Here is an 8,840-nt window from a genome sequence, read left to right on the forward strand (position 1 = left end):
ATGCTATATTGTGAATGTATTTTTAGTTGCACGTTCTAATACTTCTATCGAATGGTAAGTATGAGATTAATATGTACAATTGCAACAATGCATGCGTCGCCTGCATTATTGCAATTGCAGTTAATTGTTTGAGTTATAAGAGAAAACGACGAAACTTGAACCTTCGAGTCAACTTTCAATATTTAACGCTAATAAAGCTCTCCAAAGGGCCTCTACGTGTTGAATCTATATCCCCACGCAAGCCTATCAAATGACCGGGATTTATACGCACGTGAAATACAAAATGGAGATATAATCATAATCGTTTATTTATTTCTTGAAATAATGCGGTACAATAAAGATATAATAAAAACAATTAATAACAACACAACAACAATATATCAAGCAACAATAATATTATCTGTAATGTTAATATCCAGAGAAGAAAATGAGAACCACTTATACCTACTCTGTATCTTTTGGTATTTAAATAAAAGTAAACAAAATCTACCCTTAAATGGCTCCTTAAGCCAGTTGAGGGTGGATGAAAACATTACACGATCAAATAATGCAGGTTAAAGTCAGGTCGTTCAGTGACAGATCCAGGCGGTTTTGTATTTGGTTGGCCACCAATAAATCTTGTAACTACCCGAAAATGTAAAAATTGTTTGTTTACTTTTATTTAAATACCTAAAGATACATACTTATAGGTACGTTTATCTGGATAAGCGGACGTCACCTTTGCTCATTTTTTGCGCGCTTTGCACGATTGTTTTTGGGATAATATTATTGCAGGTAACTACTGCCTAATTATTTATTGATGTATAACTGGGCTATCGGTGTTGCCCTGGGACAACGGTTATCTCTCAAATAAACGTAAATAGCTCTTTTGCCTACAGTTACCGAGAAATAAAGGGTCGTTAGCAGTACGATAAGACCGACCTCTGAACTAACAGATACGCTGGTCCCCAATCTGCGTTAACTTAACCCTTTTACAGGCTAAGTACGATTTATCGACTACATAATAGAATTTCTAACCTAGCGTCTTTAATTTTCTAACCTAGCAATCCGATTTAAGGTTCCAATTACAAATTCAAATTATTTATTTGACATATACAGGGTGTTTGGTACATCGTTTGCCAAATTAAAACGGCAGATAGGTTGAGTCATTTACGAAAAACTGGCATAGAGCTGAAAAACAAAAAAAGTGCGCAAAATTAAAAATTTCTAGGCCTGGGAAGATAGCAAATGACTCAACCTATCTGCCGTTTTAGTTTGGCAAACGATGTATGTACTAAACACCCTGTATACATAAGTACCTACGTAAATTAGATTAAATTTTCGGGAAATGTGACAACAAGTCACATAATGTCAAATGAATCATCAAAGCTTGGATGCTAGCTAGACCGGGCCGTGCCCGGGCCGAGGCGTCCGACACGTCATTTTCTATGACGGCTTATCGGTGATCACGTGGTGGTTTCCAATGAAAACGAAGCACCGGCCCTGGCCCTGGCCCGGTCTAGCGTGAGTCATCCTTAATTGCAATAGGTAGGTACACATATAATTTGCATTTTTGGGAAAATGTATGATTTTGAATGAAGTAAGGTGTAACAGGGCTTATAGAGGCGATTCCCAAACTGTTGTCACACCAGTAAAAGAAAAGTAACTGATATGACTTGTCATTGTCATATAAACATCACGTCGACCTCTGCGCCCCTACACGTCACCTAAATCGCTGGGTCATCTCCAATTGGCCGTTCCCCACTACCTTAAGAACAAAAGGACGCATCTTGATACCACATGTACGACGCTTACAACGATTTTGAACTGAGACTAGTATAGCAATCTTCCATAACGAAAACACAAATCTTCGTATAAAATCTACGGCGCTTACTACGTTCTTGAACTGACGTCAATCTAAGAACATGACAATACGAAAGGACGAATCTTAAGTATCAATTGTACGGCGCTTACAGCGTTTTAGTACTGAGTTGAGTTGACCAGTAAGTGGGGCGATGACCTGCAATACACGTCCATGTGAATCTGAATTGCAATCTTGAGAAATGATTGGTGATGTCTACTTTCAAGGCTAGTGTGGTCTATGATCTATCTTGTGATTCTTGGGTTATATTACGATACAAGTGCGAAAAATAGGTAATTCTAAACGACCGAGGGAGGGAGCGAGGGAGTGTTTAAAATCGAGACGAGGTCACAGAATAATTAATAGTACTACCGTACAGAAAGGAAATTTCCTACAAAAACGAAGTTTGACAGCGGTTCAGGGTCGAATCATACTGTCCCTTTCTAATATATGGCACTATCCCTTTCGGCTATTTAGGGTTGTCAAAAATCAAGTGATTATCTTATCTGTGGTCGTGCACGCAAAAGGAAGTCAAAGACATATGTAACTTCGTATAAGACGAATAAAGTCTAAGGAAAAAACGTGCCTCGGAATTCAAGTAAAAGTCATTCTCGAATAGGTGGCGCACACACCTTTAGCCTATCCTCGGCTAGATGGCGTGACGACACCGTTTCATATTTAACAATTTTAACACATAGATATCAGTGAATGAACATGGATCAAAATGATATAAAAATTATAAAATCATTTATCCATATATATACATTTTTTGATAACTTTATACGTTTTCATTTTGAGTTTTAGTCGTGTGTCGATAGATGGCAGTAAATTTACAGTGACTACAAAATTTACAATGACAGGACCCCTCTATACTATCTATTCTTTTTGAGGAAGTCAAGTGGTGCCAACCCTAATAATTGCTCGGAGCAATGCTGAGCCGAGCGGAGCCGAGTTTGACCGAAGTCAGGAGTTTCGCACCCCTGACGAGGTGCGAATTACAACCTATTCGCACATCACCTGTATCGTACAATGTTTTATAGTATACATATGGCCCTTTAAATTTTCGACATAGTTACGTAATGTGCTAATTATCGCACTAGTGCGGTAAAGTAGCACCATATGATATGTATACTGTAAAGATTATTTTCGTTGTCGTTTTTAGGGTTCCTAAGACTTAACTACTAAAAGACACTCCAATACTAAGATTTCACTGTCCGTTTGTCTGTCTGTCTGTCTGTCTGTCCGTCTGTCTGTCACCAGGCTGTAACTCATGAACCGTGATAGCTAGGCAGTTAAAATTTTTATTTCTGTTGCCACTATACGCTATAACAACAAATACTAAAAACCGGGCAAGTGCGAGTCGGACTCGCACACGAAGGGTTCCGTACCATAATGCAAAAAAACAAACAAAAAAAAGCAAAAAAAAAAAACGGTCACCCATCCAAATACTGACCACTCCCGACGTTGCTTAACTTTGGTCAAAAATCACGTTTGTTGTATGGGAGCCCCATTTAAATCTTTATTTTATTCTGTTTTTAGTATTTGTTGTTATAGCGGCAACAGAAATACATCATCTGTGAAAATTTCAACTGTCTAGCTATCACGGTTCGTGAGATACAGCCTGGTGACAGACGGACGGACGGACGGACGGACAGCGAAGTCTTAGTAATAGGGTCCCGTTTTACCCTTTGGGTACGGAACCCTAAAAAACAGAATATAATAAATAGAGATGCACCGGATATTCGGTTACTATCCGGTATCCGGCCTATCCGGCCATTATTATACTATCCGGCCGGATACCGGATAGTAACATTGCTTGATTTTGGAGTAAACAAATTGGATTTAAGAAACAGACACGGTCATAATCGTACTTGTCTATTATTTTTAAACAATTTAAACATTCCACTGACTTGCACGCGCTCTCATTTCGAACCTAGAAATGTGTCCGCGCGAACGTTCACTAGGAAACAGGTCAAACCTGCAGAATGCGCACCTGAAAATCCGAAATGTAGGTACAGTTCCGCTGGCCGAATATTGGGCGGCCGGATACCGGATATTCGGACGATGGTCAGGCCGAATATCCGGTATCCGGTATCCGGCCAAACAACTATCCGTTGCATCTCTAATAATAAATATTTAAATGGGGCTCCCATACACTAAACATCTTTTTTTTTGCAGTTTTTTGTGTTATAGGTCGTTACCTATGAAATTGGCGTTTTGTTCGGAGAATTTCAACGAAACACGAATTTCCATACAATTAATTTTGCGGATATTTTTTTGATGGCTAATTCAAACCAAACAAAATTTTTCCAGTAATTTTTGACACCTTTAAGGTATGTTTTCAATATCTCCATTTCTTGAAAATTGGTACCATTAGAAAAATATAAGTAATTTTAATACTCGAACCGACAGCACATGAAAAGACCTATTTTCAAGGCTTAATTCTGAACACTTAACAATAAAAAATAACAATTAATTGTATGTAAAATCGTTGTTTATTGAGTGCACTGTAGTTTTATTGTAATTGTGTATGTACTTTTGTAAAAAAAAAAAAAACTAGGATCAGACTTATATCTATGAACAAAAACGCCAATTTCATAGGTAAGGACCTAATATATGGAAGGGAACTCTTCGTGCGCGAGTCCGACTCGCATTTGGCCGGTATTTTTTCGTTATTTACGCCATAAACAGTGCGTTTAAAATAGTTGATATAGGTATATATACATTATGAAATAATTTTCATGAATGAATCCCATTCCTCCTGACTCTATACCAACTACTTTTTAAGCAACGTCGCATGCCTGACATGCCTCCTTATCGGACAGATCTCCGTAGCATATGGTAGCATGAACCAAACTTTAATCAAGCGCGAGAAAGCTAATATCTAACGCATCATATAATTAAAAAGATAATTATACCTTTTAATGTTTCCGTTATTAACTTTCTACAAATAAAAACATGATGTAGTATGGATGTGTTGTTAATAGACTTTGCTTAATAAGGCCCTGTTTTCACAGGTATATGTTTACATTGTTTACAATATGTAACTAACATATGAATGTGTGTACCAATACGAATACGTAACATTAATGTATGTATGTATGAAGTAGCAATTTAATTTACCGTCTTCGAGGGAAATGATGACGCGGGCACAAGATAACAAAAATAAATTAGTAATATACTCTTTAAACTGCTAGAAACCCCCTAAAGCTAAAAACAGGTAACTCATAAAAACAACAAAATTGCAGTTAAAATCAAGTCACGCAGTTGAATCTCCTGATAATGCCTAGTTTTTAGGGTTCCGTACCCAAAAGGTAAAACGGGACCCTATTACTAAGACTTCGCTGTCCGTCCGTCCGTCCGTCCGTCTGTCTGTCACCAGGTTGTATCTCACGAACCGTGATAGCTAGACAGTTGAAATTTTCACAGATGATGTATTTCTGTTGCCGCTATAACAACAAATACTAAAAATAGAATAAAATAAAGATTTAAATGGGGCTCCCATACAACAAACGTGATTTTTGACCAAAGTTAAGCAACGTCGGGCGTGGTCAGTACTTGGATGGGTGACCGTCTTTTTTTTTGCATTTTTTCCCGTTTTTTTTTCATTATGGTACGGAACCCTTCGTGCGCGAGTCCGACTCGCACTTGCCCGGTTTTTATTGTGATTGTTATCGGGCAACGCAACGCGTGCCGAATTCTAACAACGTTAACACTTTACGACACCAAGTTAACTTGATTAAACAATACCTACTAAATCTGTTGCTTGAACTAATGTACAATGGCTATACAGTTTCAATGACGTTTTGTACAGTCTGCATCTAATAGACAGTTAGACAGCGACGGCCAAAGTGGCCAAATATATATGTAGTAACTAAGATTTACCATAGAAATAAGGATGTGTTGTGTGTTCCAATATACTCCAGAATTTTATGTTTTTAGTCTAACAGCCTTATTCATAAAACGTTAGAGCGCAGATCATTAGTCTCTGATAACCTGATGTCACAAAACATGATTCATAAACGCATTTTAGCGCTAAACAGTCATTAACAGTCTTTAGCAAAAGCTCGGAAAGTTATGGAGCCGCGGATTATAGTTTAGTTATCATAAAAAAAATACCCACTTTGGCCGTCATTATCTCAATACCAATTTGATGCTGACTGTACCTACGACAGATTTTAGAGCGTATCTGGAAAATAAGATTAAACTTAATCTTATAATGTTAAGATTACGGTAAGTTGCGAGTTATGCTCAAGGCTAAGTGATACACGTAGTATTTTTTACTATAAAGCTATACTCTGTATCTGTATTTAAATAAAAGTAAACAAAATCTACCCTCAAATGGCTCCTTAAGCCAGTTGAGGGTAGATGAAAACATTACACGATCAAATAACGTTGGTTAAAGTCAAGTCGTTCAGTGACTGATCTAGGCGGTTTTGTATTTGGTTGGTTAACAAATAAATCTTATAACTACCCGAAAATGTAAAAATTTTTTGTTTACTTTTATCTGACATACCTAAAGATACAGACTATAGGAGAACAGAATTGTTTGAGTATGACGTAGTCTTGCTCAGTACCTTTCAGCATAAAAGTGTGAATGGTAAACGTTAAATATTTGGATAGACTTGGTAGAGTACATTATCAAATCAACAAGACATCTATTTTAAATCAGTCACTAAGTACTTAAGTATTTACTGTATACCTACTAGTCCTACTACATATTGCCAACTCTTGCAAGAAATTAGCACTGTAAAAAGTAGGGCCTAAATTAGGTACAGGCCAATACAATTAGGAGTGTTCCTAACTGTATTGGCCTTCTCCTTCCTTGCCTACCCTTAATATTTCAAAAATTACAATTAAGTAAACTTTAAGTTAATAATAATAGATTGTGTACTTGTGTAAATGTAGGTACAGTCAACGGTAAAAATATGGGTGTACAAATCATCTCAAAAATATGTCCCAATGACTCTTATGTCAGCGAATTAAGAACTATGGGACATATTTTTGGGTAAGTTGTCTACACCCATATTTTTACCGTTGACTGTACAACAAGATATTATTATTTGAGAATAGCTGTATTCTGATCCAAAACCAATATGCTGATTTATGAGATGCAGATATGCCGGAAACATTATTCATATGCTAATGTTTGTAACGGGTCATCGACTTCATACCTACATAATACGAAAACCAAACAAATATAGGAGCTTCGTGTTTTTTATTTGCGTTGCAAATTACACATCTTTTCTGTAGTCCGTATAGTGAAGGTCCTTTTTTGTTTTAATACAAATAAGGAAAACCTTTATGAGTTGATCACGTTTTGGTTTACTTGCTTGTTTTCATGATTTAATTAAAATAATGGTAAATAAGTATTTGTGTATTTATGATACATAAAAACAGTTTTTATTAAATAATTTAATAAATAAAACGATCGACTAGGTATAGTTTGACTTCACAGGTTTTTGGAAATTTATTCAAAGTTATAACAATTAAAAGATGAATTTATTCATACGGGAGTTGAGTTGTTAAAGTAGCGGGAAAGATGCAATAGGACAAATAAATAAAAACAAATAAATTTTAGTCGATATAAAACTACCTAACAGTATTTATTGCTAAATTTCGTTACATTACACTGTTTCATATATTGATATTAAATTTTTCACGTGTTATTTGTACAGCAAATTATAAAAATTTCAAAATAAGCCGTTCAAATCACAAGTGACCTGCAGCAATGAGTACAAAATCAATTGCCAAACTTTTTGTCTGACCACTAACTAGCCGAACCGGTTGTAACTTATTAGGGACTTTAACTGAACTACGAGTACAAAATCACTAAGATAAATTGAGATAAAATATTTAAAACTACAACGAAAATAATAAATTAACACTTACCTAGTTTCACCTCAAAGTCCAAAACACGAATTTAAAAATATAATATTTTGACAGTTATTTTTTTTTATTTCAGAGCGCGCGGCAGTCACGGATGCCAGACAACCGTCGACTGGCGCGCTTTGCGTTGCGTTGAAAAAAAGTTACACATACTCTTTGGAGTAGGCACTTGGTCGGACAACAGAATGCTCGTGGAGTGCTAATTGACTTCGAAAGTACCTAACTAGTAGAGTATAGTTTGTTTACTGTTATTGCTATTTTAAGTGCTGTAGCCACCTTGATATTCCTAGTTGCTTGAACCAAAAATATATAAAGATGGTCAAGCAAATCTTGTCAGTAGAAAAAGGCGCGAAATTCAAATTTTCTATGGGATGATATTCTTTCGCGCCTACATTTTTCAAATTTGCCGCCTTTTTCTACTGACAAGATCTGCTTGACCAGCTTTACATATAGGTATATTAATACGTACATTCAGCAGCAGAAGTAGCTAAGCGGGCGGGGTGTTCAAAATTACCTTGACGGGCTCTTATTCTCTTAACAAAGTCGCGTCAAGATCATTTTGAACACCTCGCCCGCTTAGCAACTACTGCTGCTGACTGTATATCCCTTTCGGCTATTTAGGGTTATCAAAATTCAAGATTATCTTATCTGTGGTCGTGCTAGGAATGGGACGTCAGTGGCCTATTTTATAAAGCTACAAGTTACGATTTACAAGCGGAATTCTCGTTCTAACACATAGGGTTAGAAAGAGACTTCCGCTTGTAAATTGTAACTTGTAGCTTTATAAAATAGGCCACAGCTAGGTGGTGCCAACCCTAATAATTGCTCGGAGCAATGCTGAGCCAGAGCCCCCCACTGGTAAGGGGTTAACTCTGAGCGGAGGCAGGCGTGGCTCACTCCGCGATGTCGTCGCTTTGCAACAGGTAGCTAAAAGTACATCCGTTCCACACCAATTTTGGTGGCTAGCCATAAGCCGCGCGTGGCGCTGTCGCCACCTAGCGGCCATATCTGTCCTGATCGTAACAGACGCGTTTTGCTAGAGAGTGAGTCTTCTGTACCTAGTACTATTATTTATTCTGTGGCGGAGGTAACATAAATTAAATACATAAGG

The sequence above is a fragment of the Cydia splendana genome, chromosome 26 (assembly GCF_910591565.1).
Source record: "Cydia splendana chromosome 26, ilCydSple1.2, whole genome shotgun sequence".
Lineage (NCBI taxonomy): Eukaryota > Metazoa > Arthropoda > Insecta > Lepidoptera > Tortricidae > Cydia > Cydia splendana.